Source organism: Glycine soja, chromosome 8, assembly GCF_004193775.1.
Source record: "Glycine soja cultivar W05 chromosome 8, ASM419377v2, whole genome shotgun sequence".
Lineage (NCBI taxonomy): Eukaryota > Viridiplantae > Streptophyta > Magnoliopsida > Fabales > Fabaceae > Glycine > Glycine soja.
In genome coordinates, this window is record NC_041009.1 from 21,740,999 (window position 1) to 21,763,481 (window position 22,483).

Below are 22,483 nucleotides of genomic sequence, written 5' to 3' on the forward strand. Positions count from 1 at the left end.
AGTTGTTGTAATTTTTTTTTAAAAAAAATTTATTATCAAATAATCCTTAATAATATAAAAATTATAAACCCTCTACCTTCTTTGCAAGGCTTCATCCTTTTGAAGGTTTGTGTTTAGAAGGCTCCTTCTCTCTTCTTTGTGCCAGTTGTTGCAATTCCTCTCTTTTTTAAATTTATTTATTTATTTTTACAACCACCAAGCCACATGTCACTTTCTAATTGTCGGATTTCACCGCACCATTTAATTCTCCTTAATTCCAGAACTTTCTTGTCTCATTTCTCTCGCATCCGTTCAGATTCTCTCCCCCCCCCCCCGCCTCTTTCTCTTCCTTAACTTCTTCCTTTTCTTCTCTATCAATATTCAGTTTCCCCTTTCTTCTCTTCCTCAACTTCTCCTTTTTTCTTCTCTGCTTTTGTTTTTCCTCCTTTATTCTTTTACAAAAAAATCCATCTCATTATTCTTTTACATCCCTTTCCATTTTATGATAAATTAAAAATACGGAAAATATGTGAAATATAACTTCAATTTTATACGGGCCATAATTAAAACGGGCATTAAATATTATTAATAATATTAAAGATTTTTTTACTGAATTCTCATTCTATTAATTTTATTTCATTCAACATTATAAAATTTAAATTTAAATTATGCCTTTTACGTAAGACAAATGATTGAATATATATATATATATATATATATATATATATATTTCATTTTTTAAATACGAAAAAAGTAACTTCTCCTAATTTAATATTTTATATAAATATAAATTCATACATATATAAGAAAAGTTAATAATTAAGTGATGTGTTCCATCAGATTTTTAAAAAAACATTAAACTATGTTCTTTATTTTAACTGGCTAAGAATATGATTGATATTTTTATCCTTTTCCCTCCTCAATTCTGAAGCTTTGTGTTTTAGCATACCACTTCTCTCTTCCTTAGTGTCAGTTGTTGCAAAATTATTTAAAAAAATTTATTTATTATAAAAAAATCCCTCCTTTTACGTTTTCGTTTCTCTTCTCTTTCTCCCTCTCATGAAATTACGCTTTCACTCTTTCTTTTCTTTTCTTTTTTTTCTTTTGTCTCTGTCACTACCTTCTTCTCTCTCTTCCCCTATTACTATTCACAAATCTTCTCCTCTTTTCTTTTCTATACTTATTAATTACCATTTTCCTTTTTTATTACTCTTATTTTGATTATATTAATATCTTATTAGTTATCATTTTCCTTTTTTATTACTCTTATTTTGATTATATTAATATCCTTTTTATTAAACAATTCTTCTATAACGTTAACTTAATAAAAATAAAGCAAAAATACAATAATTGTAAATGTTGTCATATCAAATTTTTAAAGGGGTTGATAATAAAAGATTCAAATATTCAACGGGGTAAACAAATAGAGAAGTAATAAATAATAAATGATGATTAGATTAGGTACATGTAATTTTTATCTCAAATTCCATAGCTATCTTAAAATCATACTTTTTTTTACCTATATGTAATGTTTTTTGTAAGCCTCTATTGCATTCACAATTGGTGGAATAACAAACTACAGGTGTGGTTTTTATCTAGGAACTCCACCGGTGCAAGTTTATTTTCTTTGATTTTTTGGTTTATGGTTAAATTTTTTCATCTTCATCAAAAAGTTTTGGGTTTTATGATTTTTCCCAAGACAAAATCTTTAATTTTTTTTCAGGTGTTCTCCCTTTATTTTGTTTTCTGAGTTTTCACAAATATTATTTTATATACCTTCTTCTCATATTTTTATTTGTGCATACCTGTCATATTATATACATGCTGATTATTTTTTGCTCATATATTTGTTTCCCTGCATTTTTATAAATATCAATATTGGTTGTGGACATTCAGTAAACAAAAATAAAAAAAACACCTTGGCTGTGTACGCCACCACAGATACATTCACAATGATTCACATGACTCTCCACCTCCAATCTTGGCATATTGAATTGAATGCTCGACAATTCTCTAACCCCTTTGTATTCCGCCACTTACACATTTTCACCAACCATTGTGTCACTGCAACATTTATTCTCCACATACCACTTCTTCAACAAATATTCAATGTTCATTCCTTTAACAAAAAATACTGAAACGGCTCGCAGAATGGCTTCAGAGTTATCGACTGACACAACCAAGACAAGTACCAGTTTTGATTCATCATCAACAACAAGCAAGGTGAATGTAAAACCAATTACTCGCTTACTTTTTCAAATTACTTTGAACATTACTCATTCTCTGTTTTCCTTTTTCAGTTTGGGTTTTTGTTGATGGGTTTTTGTTTTGTTCCTACTCGCTTAGCTTTTGGTTTCCTTTGCATGTAATCGTTTTATTTTTTATTTGGTTTTTATGTATATTGCTTTCGACCGAAATACTGAAAAAATGCGTGACCTTTGTCATACCTAGGTTTTCTTTGTCTCCTGCTATTCTAATCATGATCTAGCTATGAAACAAAACCTTCTTTCTTCCTCTATGTTTTGAATGCATACACGGATATATTTTTACTCATTAATATTGTCAATTGTTGTAAACATTATTTTCTTCATTTTTTACCAGCAGACAACAAATACACAATTTCCATTGTTATTTGCTCTGTTTATTTGGAATATACCACTGATAGATAGCAATTAAATATAATATTCTACTGGTAGGATTGATATTTCCTCTATTTCTTCATGACTTTGCACGTTACAATCCCTTTTTTTATGCTTATTCTTTACCTCAATTGTTTCTGGATAGCAATTTATGCTGCTAAACTTTGGAATTTGGGCCTATATTGATATCTCATCTTCAACAATAGTCGCACATTGTAATTCTAGAGCAAACCACAAAACACTGATAGTCCTATTCATTCATTTTATTATGTTGTTGTCATTCTCCAGATATTTTACACTTTCCTATTTCAGTACCATACTTGATTTTCATTTTTTGCATTTCCTCTCACTGCAGATTCAATATCCAATTCACACAATTCCATTAATCCTACAGTTCACTGCAGTATTACACAATGATATGGTAATGTTACATATTAATTGTTTTTATTCTTCATATAGTTTCATATTTGCTTTCTTGCTATGATTATTTGCAGGACATTATAGAAGTGCCCTCTTTTTACCACCGACAATGGGCACCAGAATACCCTAAGTTTGTCAACTTTAGATATGATGGAACAATATACCAAATCAGGCTTAGGCAGCATCAGGCAAAAGTCTACTTTGCGGAAGGGCTGAAAGAATTCAGAAAAGATTTATCAATTTTTGAATCTGTGATTATTAAATTCTTGGCATGCAACAACAAATCCATGTTTGATCTTTATTTCATTCCTTCACTGGAATGCCAGACTTGTGGAAGGCCAGAAGTTATGTCAAGACAACATATTTGGACAGTTGAAATCACACAATCAATGTTTGGTGCACCAGGACCACTGGTAACAATGAAAACCTCTTCAATGTTGCTTATTAATTCAAGCTTATATATCATGTTGTTTTTTTCCCATGCAGAGACTCCTCAACTGTACCATGACACATGTAAATGCCTGCGGTCAACACATGACCATTCTCTGAAGATTTGGACCTCCATTACAGTGGAATGTTGTCGTGGTTGATGGTGGAGTTGGCCGCAAATATGTTGTACAACCATGGTATCAATTCCTTGCAGATAATGATTTCTCCCACGGTGATGAAGTCTCCTTCTATTATAGGACCATTGATAAAATATGGGAAATTGTCATCCGCCGGAGAAAGAATTGGGACTATTAGCTTTAGTTTATGTACTTTGATTTATCTATCTTTTTGTCTTTTATGTTTTCCCCCTCTCCTCTCATTTAACTGAAACAACATTTATTTTTTTTGTATTGCCATTTTCATTTTCACCCATCCTTTTGTTCCTTTCGTTTTCTTCTTTTTTACTACACCCATCAAAAATTGGCCTTGCATCTGTTCTCTTGGCTTTTGCATTCTGGGTATTGTCATTCAATTTTTAATTTTGTGGTTTTTTTTTGTTCTGCTGACCTTTGTGTGTATGTGTTTTCTTACATGAGTATTGGTTCATAAAAACATTTTTATTTTGTTTTCTGACTTCTCACAATACAATCACTATTGTACGCACATGTTATTTTTATTTTATTTTCAACATGAATATTATTGGTAGAGCCACAGTTAAGCATTTTGCGCATCGAGTATATTTCTGATGCAGTTGACATCCGTTACACATAAATTTTGGCTTTCAGATTTTGTTTTCTCATATGACATTGTTAACAAATGTATCACTCAATTTTGAGATTTCATGGTTTCAATTTGAATGAAATGAGTCTATTTAATTCAATCTGCTATATTAGTAATTTATAACTGTTGTACCACATTAATATATATAATTTATGTGTTTGCCTCTGTAGCTATTCGATCTATGTCCACATATTTATATTTATTTTGTGAACTTTGGCTTCCAAATTTTTTGGGCTGATTGAAACTCAACGTCGTAAAAAAGGGTTGGTTAATTTGGTTTAGGAGATAAAAGTCACATGTGCCCACTAATTATACAAATTTAGTCCCTCTTCACCATAAAATACATCTAAAATAGAAATTACACTGCAAACCTGCAATATTTTATATTTTATTTCCTATGTTTGTTTTATATAATTTAAAACAATTTCAAAATGTTTCTGACACAATCAACTCTTTTTACAAACAATCTTTATATTATATACAAACAGGACCCTAACTAATAGTATTTATGCCACTTAGAGTAAAATACCGACCCGTGCATCACACAGGCTCTCCACTAGAAATTTGTCTATGGCTCAAAAAAAAGTATTACCATCCACCATGGACTTCCAAAATCCACCCAATGACCACTCAACATCCACAATGACATGCCAGCTATTACAGAACCATGGTTCAACTTGATTCATGAAAAAAATTTGACACCCGGAGATGAGGTAGCTTTCTACTACCGTTTTCACGAGCATGCATGGGAACTACTCATCAGGAAAACTATTGAATGGGACAACAGCGACACCGACTTTGACTTCGACAAATAAGTACTTTTATATTCATATTTATTTTTAAAAAGGTTGAATATTTTGTGGTTTTTGTTTCCTCCTACTACCAGATAATTTCTTCACTATAGTTGCACCATTGCTATTTTAATATTAACAATATTTACGTTCTCTTAATTTTGCTCAGCGCTCTGTTTGTCTTTTGGTATTTATATTGATTTTGTGAACTTTGGCTTCCAAATTACGTTGAAGGCCATGCCTTTTGTTGGTATTTATACGAAAAAAGCAATAACTCAATATTGGCTTCTAAATTAGATTAAAAATTATTTAGGATAAGAAAAGGTTATTTTTATAGACTAAATGATGAAACAAAATGATCATTTAAGTTTAAATTATATTATTCCATAATAAATTGGTTTGTGTTGCATTTACTTCTTTTTTTTTTCCATTTCTTCTTTTCCCATATTGTCATTGTTTTGACATTCACATCCCGTACCTCCACCTCTCTTGTCCTCACTCCGTTGACTATTTTTCACCTTTCGGCTTGGTTTGTGAAATTTTAGTTTCTATTGCATTTGCTTTTTTTTTCCCGGTTATGTATTCGTTATCTGTTTACCTTTTTCGGTTTCCTTTGGACTGAAATACTGAAAACATGTGTCAGCTTTGTCTGATTTTGTTTTGATATGCCTACTACTATTTCTATTATGTTTTTTTTCCCACATGTTTGTATGTGGTTCGTTTTGGGCTTTATACGAAAACACAGATAGCTCAATAGTGCCACCACCCGTAACACATAACTAAAATTATTCTAAAACATTAGTTTTTATACATTATTATAATTTTTTTTTGCTGAATTAGATTAAAAATTATTTAGGATAAGAAAAGGTTATTTTTAAATAATATTATTTATAGAGATTACAAAATTATTTAACATAACAACAAATTAATTTTATAGATTGAAACATTTTTTAAAACAAAGACTAAAACATTATTTTTTTATAAGTGTAAATTATCTTTTATAATGAAAATATTACTTTCATATGCCCACTAAACATTTTTTAAAACAAACACTACAAGATTATTTCACAAAAAAAACTTATTTTTTTATAAGTGTCAATTATCTTTTATAATGAAAATATTACTTTCATATGCCCATTAATTATGCAAATTTAGTCCCTCTTCACAATAAAATACATCTAAAATAAAAATTTTCCTGCAAAACCACAATATTTTTTAATTTATTTTCTATGTTTCTTTTATATAATTTAAATCAATTTTAAAATATTTTCAACACAATCAACTCTTTATACAAATTATCTTTATCTTATATACAAACAGCACCCTGACAAATAGTATTTATGTCACTTACCGTAAAATTATACAAATAGCACCCTGACAAATAGTATTTATGTCACTTACAGTAAAATACCGACCCGTGCATCGCACGGGCACTCCACTAGTTATAATATTATATCATTGTACTCTTCATAATTGGCACGCGAGGGTTTGACAACGTGTACAAAGGCTACATTGATGACAGTTCAACACCCGTCACAATCAAAAGGCTCAAATTGGGTTCTTGGCAAGGTGTATGTGCACCAGTTCATGACCGAGATTGAGATGCTCTCTCAACTTTGTGATCTCCATCTTGTTTCCCTCCTCAGTTACTGTTATGAGACAATAAGATGATACTTGTTTACAAATTCATGGATCGTGGACCCTCGGTGACCATCTCTACGACATTGATAACCCATATCTGTCATGGAAGCAAAGGCTCCAGATCAATGTTGCATGAGGACTGCATTATCTGCATACAAGTGTGAAGTACATGATCATTCACCGTGATGTCAAGAGCACCAGTATCTTGTTGGATGAAAAATGGGCAGCCAAGGTTTCAGACTTTGGGTTATCTCGAATTGGGCCCACAGGTATTTCGATGACTCATGTGAACATTAGGGTTAAAGGTAGCATTGGATATTTAGATCCAGAGTATTACAAACGACAATGTTTGAAAGAGAAGCACCTGCGTTATCTCCTTTTGCACTTTGTTCTCCATCTCCTTCCCAATCTAAGTGCGCTGATGTGGCTCTTTTTCAATCTGGAGAGGCTCAACGTCTTCAATGGGCATTGGATGATGGTCCTCGGTGTCTACTTATGGGTTTAGATTCTCAGAAGTGACTGCATTGACGTTGGAACTTACCGTTTTGTTCTTGTCCTCCCTAAGGCTGTAAGGCTCGATCATGCAATTCTTAACATAACACTCTCATGCATCCATCTAGTCAACCTTAATTGTGATGATTTTCAATTCCCAATGGACGAAGTGAATTTCATGGCCAAGTGTGGTGTAGACACAATGGCTCTAATCCTGTTGAGGGTAGGTCTTCCAAGCAAGATGTTGTACGATGTATCTACATCTACCAGCACGTAGGGGACTGTTAATATGTCCACTTTGCCCCTAGCATATACCCGTTCTCCTACAAAATTGATCACTGATTTCTCATGAGGACATTAGTTCATGCATAATGTCTAGCTTCTCTAAGGTCAACTAGTACAGTATGTTGGTCGAACTTCCTTGATCAATACGCGTCTTACAAATTGCCCATCCCAGGATTACGATAGTCACCATCATCGGGTCATCTTGTGTAGAGTCATTGCCAACAAAGTCAACATCTATTAATGTGATTGCAGGCATGGAGCAGCAAGGCGACTGCTCGGTGTGTATCAAGTTCACGTTCTTCAAATCTCGTAGATGACATTTCATTGTAGTGTTTATGCATCCTACGCCAGCAAAGCCACCAACGATTGTGTTGATTACTCCTCGGGCCACACCCTGAGGAGTTTCTTGTTGTTGCTGTTCAACTTCCCCCACTGGCTATTTTTGGTAATTGCCATGTCTGTTTGTGTATCCGCCTTGGTAACAATTGTGACAACCACCTCTGCCTCTACCTCTATAGCCTCCACGGTTGGAATTGTTTCCCCTCACAAAGTTGTTCTAGCACCCCTTCTGAACGAGCTCTTCAATCTTATCCTTCAAAATTATGCACTCTTCAGTGGAGTGGCCGTTTCGATGGTATTTGTATTTCTTGTTGTGGTCGACTTGGCTTCTCCAAAACACGTGCCCATATGTCTATTAGAGGGGTCTACATTGTATATCTCGATTGTTGTGTCTGCCTCTTGAGATCACCCTTCTCCTTTATAGGCTTAAGTTTCTCCTTGTTGGCATCATCTTTTTCCAGGCTTCCTTCTCAAACCTTGTGTCGAAACTCTGACAATTTTTCCATTTGTATAGAGCCAGCTACACAGTGTCTCAGTTTGTCAATGCTTGTTAGCCTCTTCTTGCATAGGTTGTTCCCAAATGCTTTTGGTTTGAGTGTTGCTATCATGGTATGAAGTTCCACTATGAGTTCAAGGTCTCAGATCTTGATTGCAATATGGGTGAAACAAATCATGAAGTCTCATAACAGCTCATCATCCACTTATGGCAAGTTTATTAGGGCAACCGATGTTGTGTGGTGTGGTTGGCACATGGCATATTGTCCACCGAAACGCTTGATGAGTGTGTTAAACATATTGATAGTTTGGGGGGCAGTTGATGCTACCACATCAAGGCGGGTCCCTTTAGCTTGAGAATACTCTTCATAGGACAAAATCCTCGTTGGTGAATAGGTTCACTTACATCACATATGCTTCAATGTGCTCATTGGGATCTGTAGTTCCATTGTAGTAGTAAATGTTCAATGGCCTCCACCCCAGGGGAAGGGGTATATCCAAGATGACGAAAAGGTGTTGATGACACGCCTCAGTAGGTTGACCATAGGACTTTTGCTGAGATTGTCCTGTGGTGATGGCATGATGATTGGTTTCATGTGAGGAATGTTCCAACTTGGTTGCTCCTCGTTGAGTTGGAACTATGTTGGCCTTCGGCGCTTGAAACTGAGCTTGAATGGCATCATTTTCCTCGCGTAGTGCCTTGAGGTTCACTTCTTGTTTCTGTCTTAACACGACCTTTTCTTTCCCATTTCTCTTTTGGAGAACCTTTAACTGCTTTTGAAAGCTTTGGATTATGGAAGCCTCTTCCATTTTCGTTGATCTAATCGTCAAGCTCCTAGTTGTTACCATATACCCCTATGACCAAAGGAAATTTTCCTTGCCCCACGGTAGGAACCAAATGTTCTTACCAAGGTCTGTGTCCAAATGCTCTTACCAGGGTTTACGTATCCTGACTTGATCTAATTTTTCTCTCTTCTTCTCTTTAAGTGTATGGGCTCTTTTGCTGATGATGGGGGTGAGTACCTAAAAAGGGACTCCGACGCTCAAGTCAATATGTGAGTCAAGAGGGTAGTAGGGACAAAATGTTACTTTCTTTTGGTGTCTCCTTCTGTAAAGTAACATGGCCAAGCTCGGATGTGGTAACCGTCCACCACTCCCACCAAAGATAGTATGAGGTTGTGGAGGTCAATTATTGCCACTCTAATCTTCGACGAGCCTGGTATGGTACATCTTATAAATTATTTTCTTAAAATACTTGTGGGGAAGTTTATGAAAGAAGACCATACAACATTGACATGTTGTAGCCAGTCCAAACTAGAAAAAGAAGAATAGAAAGCAAGTGTAGATTTGAATTGGTCAATGATAGAGCTGTGGTAGTTTTGTATGAACGTGGACTGACTAGTGACTACAACCCACACTTGTGAAGAAGAAATGATACTTTTTTTTTTATTTTACAACATGAACCTACTTTTTATTATTCTTATACTCCATGTGTGGCTAGTAGACATTAGACATTTGATATTATCTCCCATTCCCCAATCATTTCATTAGTTTACTGATGCAAAAAGAAAATTAAAGTACACTAATAAGTAATAAATATTTCCCAATTATGTGTCTATATCTGGAAGAGTAAAACTTACCTGGAGGTATTTCCTCTGGGTCTATATATACACGTTTGACGTTAAGGAGGTTGCGTCATACTCGGAGTTACGTTGGCTAACCACCCCTCTATATGTCGTTCTGAGTGTGTAAGAAATGGTTGGGATCCTGTTAGTCGTCATTTACGACTAACTTTTGTGTTGAAAAGCTTTATGAAAATCGTGTCTTTTCCCCAATTTATGGTTCTTTTTGTAGGTTTGTACATATTTTTAGGTTTAGTTTGATTTTTATGTATAGATATTCCCTTCAATGTGAATTAATGTGTTTTCAACTTCAGTTTTAGGTGAAAAGTTGAAGAATAAGAAGGTTGTTGGGGCTGGTGTCCCGCTAAGCGAGGCTTGTGCGCTTAGCGAGAATCATTCGCTAAGCAAGGCACTCATCTCGCTTAGCGAGTTCAAAGAATTTGCCAAGCATCTGCGCACTCAGCGCGTCATCAGCTCGCTCAGCGAGTCATTTGTCTTCTCTCGTGCTAAGCGTGCCCAGCTCGCTCAGCGAAAAATCACTTACTCGCGCTTAGCGCGAAAATGGCACTAAGCGAGCCTTTGAGGACAGAAAGCCCTTAAAATAGGAGTCTTTAGCTTGTGGAAAAATAGAGATATACGTGAGAGACATAAGAAGGCAAGGGAGCACTAAAAACCTCAGCTTTCAAGAGGATTCTAGGTTTTAGAGTGATTTTTAGGTTCTTAGAGGTGGATGAGACATCCCTACCACTGTGTAATATGAATTTTGCTTCCAAAACCTCCTATTGTAATCGAAAGGTGATAACTTTCCATGGAAGGCTAAAGCTTTTGTTGGGAATTTCTGCTGAGTTTTGATGTAAATATTCTTTACTATCTATTTAATGTTGTTTTGATGTGTTCACTACTTCTATCTGCACTTAATTCTTGCATGCTTTTGGTCTGATAATCCATTTATGTGTAAAGTTAGGATTTTTAGCATTGGGAAATGTTTTAAATCCTTAGAATTGGATAGAGCAGGGCTAGATAACTGTATTGTCTGGACATGGAGTGCAGGGAATTTAGTTTTTAATATGTTGTGATCTTAACATTGTTCGGTTAGGCTAAGTTCGACGAGGGATCCGAGAACGAAGTTTAATTAGAATTAGTCCATTCACGCGAGACATCAGTATTTGGGATAATTGTCCTCATCATAGAACACAGAAACAACATTAGATAGATAAAAACCCTTAATTGCATTAAGTCACTCGGTAGAAAGGTCCAACGTTTTAATCATCTGTTTATTCTCGCATTTACTTAGTTAATTTTATAGTTATCTTAAGAATTGCAATTATATCCTGTTTTTATTTCCATTTCATGATGTTGCACAAATGTCTACTTATTGAATGAACGCTTTTCTAAATGAAACAAACTCCATGTGATACGATACTCAGTTCTTACCGTTTTATACTACTTGTATGACTTAGTGCACTTGCTGATAAATTTCGGAGTTGTCCTAGAGGTTGAACCAGTATTTTGGCGCCGTTGCCGGGGAGTTTTTTTCCATTTAGGAAAGTTTAGTTCAGTTTGTAGGCATTGATTCTTTATTATTTTATTAATTTTTGTGTGAATAGTTAGTTAGTTCATAATTTATTTTTCTCTTGGATTGGTTAATCGCTGCTCTTGTTAGTGCTTTGTATGCGAAGTAAATCTTCTACAGGTGATTTAGTTCCACTGCGTTTGGAAATTGAAGCCACTTGTAGAAGAAACAACACATAAAGAAAAAGGAAAATATTGCAAGACAGGACAACATCACCAATTCTTGAGGAACCTCAATCATTCGAGTCGTCTTTTATCTTTCCACAGACAAGGGAATCTACAACAGGGGCACCTGAGGCCAACATAATGGCTGAAGATCAACCTAGAAGAGTGACCCTTGAAGACTACTCTAGTTTTGTTGAGCCGCAGTTTTTCACTAGTATAGCGTGGCCAGAGGTTCAAGCATATAATATTACTTACCCTCATTCTTTAATACAACTGATATAGGGAAATTTATTTCATAGCCTACCAAATAAAGACCCGTATGCACACCTGGCCACTTACATTGAAATTTGCAATACAGTCAAGCTTGCAGGTGTGCCGAAAGATGTTGTGCGGTTGAGTTTGTTCTCATTTTCACTGTCCGGAGAAGCAAAAAGATGGCTACATTCATTTAAAGGCAATAGTCTTAAGACTTGGGACGAGGTGGTAGAAATTTTTTTGAAGAAGTATTTCCCTGAGTCTAAAATTGTAGAAGGAAAGGCAGACATCTCCTCATTTCACTAGTTTCCGGATGAGTCTCTGAGTGAAGCTTTAGAAAGATTTTGTGGCTTGCTATAGAAAACTCTGACTCATGGATTTTTCAGAGCCAATTCAGCTGAATATATTTATTGGCAGCTTAAGGCCGCAGTCTAAGCAGCTGCTTGATGCTTCTGCAAGGGGAAAGATTAAATTGAAGACCCCAGAAGAAGCCATGGAATTAATTGAAAATATGGCTTCAAGTGATCATGCAATCTTGCGTGATCAAATGCACATTCCCACAAAAAAAAAGCCTGCTGGAGTTCTCATCTCAGGACACATTATTGGCACAAAACAAGTTGTTGTCCAAGCAGTTTGAGACATTAACTCAAACATTAAGTAAGTTGCCAAACCAATTTAATGTTAATCAACCTCCACATTCCACTGTTTTGTAGGCTGCAGTATTTGCGGGGGAGCTCACGAGTCTAGACGTTGTATTCCCTTAGATGACACAGATCAAGAGGTGAATTACATGGGGGGAAATCAGCCCAGTAAAGGATTCAATGCAGGTGGATATTCAAGTTTTCAGCATGGTTCGAACTATAACCAGCAACAAGGGCAATGGAGGTCCCATCTGGAAAATCAATTCAACAAGGACCAGGGTGGACCATCTAATAGGCCTCATCAACAAGGGCCTAGCCTATATGACAGAACCACTAAGCTGGAGGAGACCCTAGCTCAGTTTATGCAGGTCACAATGTCCAACCATAAGAGCACGGAGTCTATAATCAAAAACCTTGAAATCCAAGAGCACGGAGTCTATAATCAAAAACCTTGAAGAAGAGAAGGAAGAAAAAGAAAAAAAACGAGAAACTAGTGAAAAAGAAAGAGTAAAGAAGACTAAGAGTGAGCTTGCTCGTGAGAAGAAGAAGGAAGCTATTCCATATATAGGGAAATAGGTGCCATATCCCTTGGTACCCTCAAAGAAAGACAAGGAGCGGCACTTAGCTTGATTCCTTCATATCTTCAGGGACTGTTCTGTGAACATCAATGAATTTAGGAATGGGCAAAGACATGATAAGTGGCTATCACTTAAGAACATGAAAATGGGAAGGTTGTGTTTGGCAATATTCTTGAAGATAATAGAAAGGTGATTTCCCTCTCAAATATATTGGTACTTACTAATATTTAATATAGTTGGGTGAGTAAGTAGACTATCCTATAGTCACGGAGAAAGTTCTTGGAATGTACAAGTTCAACAAATTTTTAATCTGACAGAGTAGTTTAAAGTATATGTATTCTTGAGTTTTAGGTTCTGTGATTTATTTATTTTGAGAAGTTAAATGTATTTGAATGTTATTTGTGCAGTGCTGCTGGCTCAACTTTGTTAGAGAATGATGACGAACTTGTTGCACATAATTCAAAGTTGATAATTAGAATAGTCTCCAGATTGATGGATTGTATTGCCAGCATCTGCGGATGGAGGGTAATACTGGTTAATTGAGTTTATCAATATTTTTACCATTTTCTACTTGTTTTGTACTACATAAATCATGTTATTGATTTCCTATTGAAGCTTTGTACCTTTTTTTTTTATCTTTGATAGTGTGTTTTGGTATGTGATTACCTTTTTTCCTCTGGCTCACTACTTTCCGAGGTTGATGTAACTGCCTATTTTCCTAATGCCTTCTTTGAGTTGACTTTTCTTTACTAATATTAAATATAGCATCTAATATTAATTTAGAGATAATCTCCCAATTTTTTCCCATCATGTATGTTTGTGTTAGTGTGGGTTTTGTGATTCTAGTTGCTGAATATACTTGTATACATATATTAAATGCCATCAAATGTGTATTTCAGTTCTTTTGATGGCCATGATGAGGCAGATTCGAATGAGGAAGCTACCTTAGATAGGAATATGGCAACAACGAGAATCAATGGTAATTATATACTAAAGGATTCCAACAATGCTCTTCATCAAATGCCGACATTGCTCTCAAATTCGACACCTGACGATCTAAATATTGTTGTGATAACATGCTGCTAAACTGAATTAGGATATTTGAATTGTAATTTTCATCTTTTGTTATTACTTCCCTATTATTATTATGTCTTTGGGTCTGTGTGTGTGGACTGTGTATGTCTCACCTTATTTTATCATCTTTTTTTTCCATATTTGCTTATGTTGGTGTATATAAGTTTTGATAGTTTTGTCGTATAACAGCCAAAGATTGCAACCAACAATTCACAAGATAATCACATCCAAGATCAAAGCTCCTGCAGAGGTTTTGAATTCATCAAGGTCTAGCATTGATTATGATTCCCAGGCTGGAACAGGTAATTTGCACTTCATAAAAGGTCAACTAGAAAGTTATCAGTTACCAAAATAGAAGCGTAAGAATGGAATATCTATTGATGGAACTCTGTTGGTTGTGAGCCCTGTATCACCTCTTATGGCTCTTGCTGGGAAAGCACAGGTTGCTACTAAGGAGCTTCTTGATTCAATTTTGGATGATGTTGTTCGAATATTTGGTGAGTGTTAGAGATAACTTGGGCTGGTTTCGAGGACCAGTTCCTCCAGAATAGAAGAGAAGAGGGAAATTAAAAAGCTAAGCATTTTCATTCATGATCTGCTTATTACAATGAATCCATATTTAAAATAGAATTCCTAACAAAATTGTGATTCTGTGCTAGGTGCAAAGATTACAAAAATATGGAATTTGTTATGGTTGTCCCCTGATCCTCGACAACAATCCTTGCAGATCTTCCTATTGCCAACTCAGCCATGATCATACGAAATCCTTCAGGTATGAAGGTTTAGTAATTGCCCTTTTTGCTCTGCCTTATGTTTGCACCTCTCTGTTGTTGTTTGCACCTTGTTCTTTCTCAATTGCTTGTTGCACCTCTGTTTCTCTATCATCCCACGGGCCTTGGAAATGCACCTTGTCCTCAAGGTGGTAATCGCGACATAGCTGTGACCAGGATTCCCAGGAAGTCTCATCAGGAGCAAGACCTGACCATTGCACCAACACTTCCCATGGTGACCCTGCAGTGGTCGAGCTACGACGGTAGTCCAGAATGGCTACTAGAGAGATGAGGGGCTGGTCATGAGCAAATTGAGCAGGGAGGGGAACAAATTATGCCGCTGCCGGCGACCCCTTGAATGGTTTCAAGATGGAACAGTGGAAAACAGGGTGGATGCGGGCATCCTCAGGGAGCTTTAATCGATAGGCCACAGGGCCAATGCGCTCAATAATCTCTAATGGTCCATAAAAATGTTTCGAGAGTTTGCTGGAGATGTGGGATTGAGGTTTGGCAGAGGTTTGGCGATGGGGTCTGAGTTTGACCATGACCCAATCACCAACCTGATACACAAAGTCTCTACATTTAGCATCCGCGTACTTCTTCATCAATCCCTGAGCTTTGAGAAGTTTCTTTCGTATCAGGCGAAAGGTATCCTCGCGCGTGGTTAGCATATCATCAACAACATCGAGCTTAGATTTTCTGGCAAGGTACTCAGGGTAATTAAAGGGCTTCCTGCCAAATGTTATTTCGTATGGGGTGGATCCAGTGGCTGCATTCCATGAGGTATTGTGAGACCATTCAACCCACATCAACAACTTACCCCACGAGTTTGGTCGTCGGTGAACAAAAGCCCTGAGATATTGTTCAATGACATGATTAAGAGCTTCTGTCTGACCATCGCTCTGAGGATGGTAGGAGGAGCTCATATGTAATTGGGTGCCACTGAGGCGAAATAAGTCTTGCCAGAACCTACTAAGGAATAGGGGGTTGCGGTCCGAGATCATGCTGTGAGGGAGGCTGTGAATCTTGCTGACAATGTTCATGAATAATCCAACAACTGTTGGGAAGTTGGTAGCATTCCCATATGAATTCCCTTAGGGAACCTATCAACCACGACAAGGACGACGGTATTCCCCTGAAAAGCAGGTAATCCAGTGATAAAGTCCAAGGAGAGGTCCTCCCATGAACGGTGTGAAACTAGCAGAGGACACAAGAGTCCAGCGACGCGTTTGGTCTCATACTTGGCATGCTGATAGTCCAGGCAACTGGAAACAAATTTGGCCATGACGTCTCGTAAACCATCCCAGTAGAAGTTGTCCATTAAACGGGCTATGGTTTTAGCAATTCCAAGATGTCCTCCGGTTGGAGTCGCATGGTACTCTATGAGGAGGGTAGTAATCAAGGGTATGTGTGGGGGAAGCCATATGCGACCTCTGCGTAAAATGAGATTGTTTGAGATGGTGAAATCAGGAAACTTGGTGGGAGTGATTTGAATTGCCTGAAGGTGGGTCTGGTAAGTCTCGTGTTGGGCTAACTGTTTGCACAATTCCTCCATAAAGATTAAGCAAGGAACTGATAAGACGAGGGAGAGGGAAGACTCCTCCTCGGGAAGGCGGGACAACGCATCCGCGGCTTGGTTAGTGGCACCAGAACGAAACTGAATTTGGTAGTCGTACCCCATCAAACGGGTCAGGTACATGTGTTGCTCAAGAGTCTGCACCACTTCTTGACCGCGGTCGTCACTGTAAACAGCTCGAGTACATATGTAGAAGAATGGCGCAGCTTCGGGGGAAAAGGTTTGCTAAAATAGGCAATAGGATGGCCTCGTTGGGAGAGAACCACACCCATCCCGATGCTTGATGCATCAGTCTCGACCGTGAATGGCAGCTGAAAGTCGGGAAGGGTGAGAACAGGGGCTTCCGACAGAGCCTGTTTCAGATGTTTGAATGCTAACTGGGCAGGTGCAGTCCACTGAAAGGGCTTTGTGGTGGTGGCCGCAACTAATGGGGCTGCAATAGTGGCATACCCCTTAATGAATCTTCTATAAAATCTGGCGAGGCCCAAGAAGCTACAGAGGGCTTTAGCAGAGTGCGGAGTGGGCCACTGGCACACAGCATCCACCTTGGAAGTGACTGGCTCCACCCCTCGTTGGGAGACCACATGGCCAAGGTATTCCACCTGTGGCTGAGCAAAAGTACATTTGGACAACTTCAAGATGCATTGATTGTCCAACAAAACCTGAAAAGCTTGTTGCAAATGAAGAACATGATCATTAAAGGTGATGCTATAAATTAAAATGTCATCAAAGATGACAATTAGAAATCGTCAGAGGAATGGCTGGAAAAGCATGTTCATCGTTACCTGAAAGGTGGAATGAGCATTGCATAGCCCGAAGGGCATAACCTTAAACTCAGTGGTCGTGGTGAGTGCGAAAGGCCGTTTTAGCAATGTTTGAGGAATGCATACGAATTTGGTGATATCCTTGCAACAAATCGAGTTTCGAAAACCAACAAGCTTTGCCCAATTCATCTAATAATTCATCAATAGTTGGAATGGGAAACCTGTCGCGTACTGTGATGGCGTTGAGGGCGCGGTAGTCCATGCAGAACTGCCACGAGTCATCATGTTTGCAAACGAGGAGCACCAGAGAAGAGAAGGGACTGGTGCTGGGTCGAATAAGACCCTTCTGCAGCATGGATTCGACCTAGAGTTCAATCTCCTGTTTCTGATAATGAGGGTACTGGTAGGGGCGCACATTAACAGGGGTAGCTTGCAGAAGTAAATGAATATGGTGGTCCGTAATTCTCTCCGGCGGTAGGGAAGTAGGAGTCTGAAATAGGGTCTCAAAGTGGTCAATCAATGTTTGAATGCGAGGGTGCAAGGAAGGTGCGGGCTCGTCAGGGGATGATTCTGTGAGGACTGCAATGTGGTAACAAGAACCTTGATCATTGTGTTTCAGTAAGCGTCAAAATTGAGGTGGTGTTAACATGTTGATGGTGAGTTCGGTGTCGCCTTGAAGTTCAATTAAGCGTTGATCATAAAAGAATTTCATAGTCATCAAGGAGTAATCAGTTAGCACAGGTCCTAAAGTCTTCAACCATTAAACGCCAAGGACAATGTTGGCGCCGACAATGGGTAAGACATAGAGGTCCACTTCACAGGTGAGTTCTTGAATGGTGAGAGGAACACGTGGACACCATCGAGAACAAGCCAAGTGTTGGCCATTGCCAACCAAGACCCGCAAGGGGGTAGTATCCTGTGTGGGGAGGCCTATCCGCTGAACCAAGTCTTCCTGGATGAAATTATGGGTGCTGCCCCCATCGATGAGGATGACGACGTGGTGGCTGGCGGTCGTGCCCAACAGGCGGAGAGTTTCGGGTGCCAAATTACCCGCAAGTGAGTTAAAGCTAATTTGGGCCGTGGTCGGGTTCGGGCTATCGGGCGATTCCGGAGCCGGGTCCAAGTCCTCTATATAAGGATCAGGGTTCTCATCTTCAGCCGCTACCAGCAGGAAAACCCTAGAGGCACACCGGTGGCCTCTATGGTATTTCTCTTCGCATGTAAAACACAACCCTCGTTCGTGGCGAGAAGCTATCTTTGCCGGTGATAGGCGCTTCACTAGCGGAGGTAGGCGTGGTGGCGGAGCAGGTGAAGAAGGAGCTTGAAGAAGGGCAGGGGTTGTCACCTGACGGGGTTGAGGAATGGAAAGCGCGGGCAGAGTGCGGTTGCAGAAGGTTGGGCGCGTGTCCAGGAGCTTCTCCTCCTGGAGACGAGCAAGACCCACAGCCTGCACCAGAGAAAGGGGCTGCAACGATTACACCTCGCGATGAATTTCGGGATTAAGGCCCCAAATGAAACAACTGAGGAGAAATTGAGGGGGAAGCCCAACAATTCTGTTAGCAAGCTCCTTAAACTCCGATAAATATTGCGTCACGGAGCCGCGCTGGGTGAGCTTGAAGAGGTTACCGGTGGGGTCGTCATAATGGGAAGGGGCAAAGCGGGTCTGAAGGGCTTGGATGAAGGCGAGCCAGGAGGTGAGTTGGCCATTAGTGGCCATCCACTGAAACCAAGCAAGAGCTCGGCCATCCATATAGAAAGACACAAAGTTAAGGTGATCGTGTTCTGGTGTTGCGTGGTAATGGAAATACTGATTAATTTTGAATACCCACCCAAAGGGTCAGTACCATCGAAGCGTGGAATGTCTAATTTCATGCGGTGTTGATGTACAGGTACAGGGGAGATGGAGGGAATAGGTTGCGAGGATGGAGAAGATGAGATGGAGGGTAAACGTATCAAGAGTTCATCGAATTTCTGGGCCATGGACTGAACGGTTTGACCAAGGGAAACCTGTAGGGTGGTGAGCTTGAGGATGACGGCCTCGAGTGGTGAATGTGGGTTGCCGTATAGAGGTTGGTCGACCATGGGAATGAGAGCACCAAATGTTAGAGATAACTTGGGTTGGTTTCGAGGACCAGTTCCTCCAGAATAGAAGAGAAGATGGAAATTAAAAAGCTAAGTATTTTCATTCATGATCTGCTTATTACAATGAATCCATATTTATAATAGAATTCCTAACAGAATTGTGATTCTGTGCTAGGTGCAAAGATTACAAAAATATGGAATTTGTTATGGCTGTCCCCTGATCCTTGACAGTAATCCTTGCAGATCTTCCTATTGCCAGCTCAGCCATGATCATACGAAATCCTTCAGGTATAAAGGTTTAGTAATTGTCCTTTTTGCTCTGCCTTCTATTTGCACCTCTCTGTTGTTGTTTGCACCTTGTTCTTTCTCAATTGCTTGTTGCACCTCTGTTTCTTGTTGCACCTCTATTTCTCTATCAGTGAGACAACAATTTTAACAGAAAAGGGAATGAGGCAAAGAGAATTCGTATGAAATTCCATTACTTAATAATAGCAATGATTACATTATTTATAATCTGTACAATGGTAATAGAATGACCTAGAACCTAGAAAGGAAATATGGAATCAAATCATATTCTCATAAATATAATATATATGGAAGAAAAATAAGGAAAGGAAAATAATGTTGTGCTGTCAAATAATTTAAGCTAGGATTATATGTTTCCTTATTTAAGCTATGATTATATGTTTCCTCTATTATGTAGCATTTAAGCTAGGATTATATGTTTCCTTATTTAAGCTAGAATTATATGTTTCCTCTATTAGCCCCCCACAAGCTGGAGGTGCAAAAATGTTTTGTAACTGCAGCTTAGAAAGATTGGTGCTGAAGGATTGAGGAGGGAGAGCCTTTGTGAATATATCCGCAAGTTGATTTGAAGAAGGGACTGAGAGCAGTAACATGTGTCCAGCTTAGGACTTTTCACGGACTAGATGACAATCAATGTCCAAGTGTTTGGTGCGTTCATGAATGATTGGATTGGCAGCAATGTGAAAAGCACTATGATTATCACAATAAAGTATGGGAGTCTTGGAAAGAGGAATTCAAAGATCTCTTAGAAGGTAAGAAAGCCATTGTAATTCACAAGTTGGAGAAGTAAGTGCTCGATATTCAGCCTCGGAAGAGGAACGTGATACTGTAGTTTGCTTCTTGGTTTTCCATGAAACAAGGGAATTGCCTATAAAGAAGCAATAACCAGTAATAAAGCGCCTAGAGTCAATACATGTTGCCCAATCAGCATCACTAAACCCAAGTAGATGAGGAGAGCAAGTCCTTGGAAAAAATAAACCTTGGCCTGGACACCCTTTAAGATATCGAAGAACGTGGACAGCTGCAGCATGATGGGCTTTTGTTGGTTTGGACATAAATTGACTTAGTTGCTGTGTAGCAAAGGCAATATCAGGGCGTGTGCTTGTCAAATAGACCAGTCTTCCAACTAGGCATCTATAAGATAGGGGATCATCAAGAAAACCAGAGGAATCATTATGGAGTCGAAGAGAACTGTCCATAGGAGTGGAGAATGGCTTACACCCAAGCATACCAGAATCTTTCAGTAAATCCAAACAATACTTATGTTGGCATAATGAAATTCCTTTATCAGAATGTGCAACTTCAAGCCCCAAAAAATATTTCAGTTTTCCCAAATCCTTAATGTGAAAATTAGTGTGAAGAGTACGCTTAATGCGTTCAATCTCAACAAGGGAATTATTGGTCAGCACAATGTCATCAACATATACAATTAGAGCAGTAAATTCATAATTATGAGCCTAGATAAATAGACTATGATCGGCATGGGCATGTGAATAACCAAATGTCAGCAATAGAGTAGATAATTTTTCATACCATTTTCTGCTGGATTGCTTTAATCCATAGAGTGATTTCTTCAATTTGCAACTTTGACTTGATGTGTAACCAAGCAAGCCAGGAGGGATCTCCATGTAAACATCCTCCCTGAGGTCCCCGTGTAAGAAAGCGTTGCTAACATCTAACTGATGGAGGTGCCATCGATTAATCGATGCTAGAGCAAGAACATCTCTAACAGTGGCCATCTTAACAACAAGGGAGAAGGTTTCAAAGTAATCTATGCCTTCAATTTGAGAGTATCCTTTGGCAACAAGACGAGCCTTGTAACGCTCAATACTGCCATCTGGTAGCCATTTGATTTTATATACCCATTTGCACCCAATTGGTTATACATGAGAAGGGGTTTGAACAATGTCCTAGGTTTGATTCAACTGCAGAACCTTGATCTCACATTTCATGGCATCACACCAACATTGATGTTTCACAGCTTCATGAAAACTGGTGGGTTCGTGCTCAGATGACAGAGTCATAAGAAAATGGTGATGAGAAGGAGAGACGTGACTGTATGAGAGGAAACTTTGAATGGGATATGTGCATGTTGATGAGGATTGAGCAGACTTGAGGGAAGGAATTTGAAACTGATAATCAGAAAGGTAAGAAGGAGGATGAGTGTCACGGTTGGAGCGACGTGGTAGAGCATGGTTAGACGATGGTTCTTGGGTGTATTGATTAATGATGTTGGGGTTTGGTGTGTCAGTTTTATGAGGACTTGAAGGATTTGGGAGAGGTGATGGTAAGCCATTGGGTTGAGAAATTGTTGGTTCAATGTTTGTTGTGATAGGTGTGGATGGGGTAAATTGAGGTGGTGTATGTGAAATTGGGTCTATATGTGAATTTGGTTGGGTTTCGCTAGTAAAGAGGTTTTGGTTTATGTGGAATGGAAAAAAGGATTCATGAAAAAAAAAAACATTTCTAGAAATGAATATTTCTCTTGTTTTAATGTCTAAAATAACATATCCCTTGGTACCATTTTGAAAACCTAAGAATGCCCCTCTTCTTGAACGAGGTTGAAACTTGTGAGTTTGATTATGAGTTGATGCATAACATAAGCAACCAAAAACTTTGATCATAGAAAAATCTGGTTGAGTTTTGTATAAAAGTTCAAAGGGTGTTTTATAAGAAATAACAGGAGAGGGAACACGATTTATGAGAAAAATGACATGTTTTATAGCATAGGACCAAAAATTTGTTGAAATTTTAGATTGAAACATAAGGGCCCTAGCTACATTAAGGA

At 38.3% G+C, this 22,483-nt stretch overlaps 1 pseudogene; it reads left to right on the top strand.

Annotated features, from left to right (window-relative positions):
- The first annotated feature begins 6,510 nt into the window (after positions 1-6,510).
- LOC114424022 lies at positions 6,511-7,184 on the top strand (annotated as a pseudogene).
- The last annotated feature ends 15,299 nt before the right edge of the window (positions 7,185-22,483 follow it).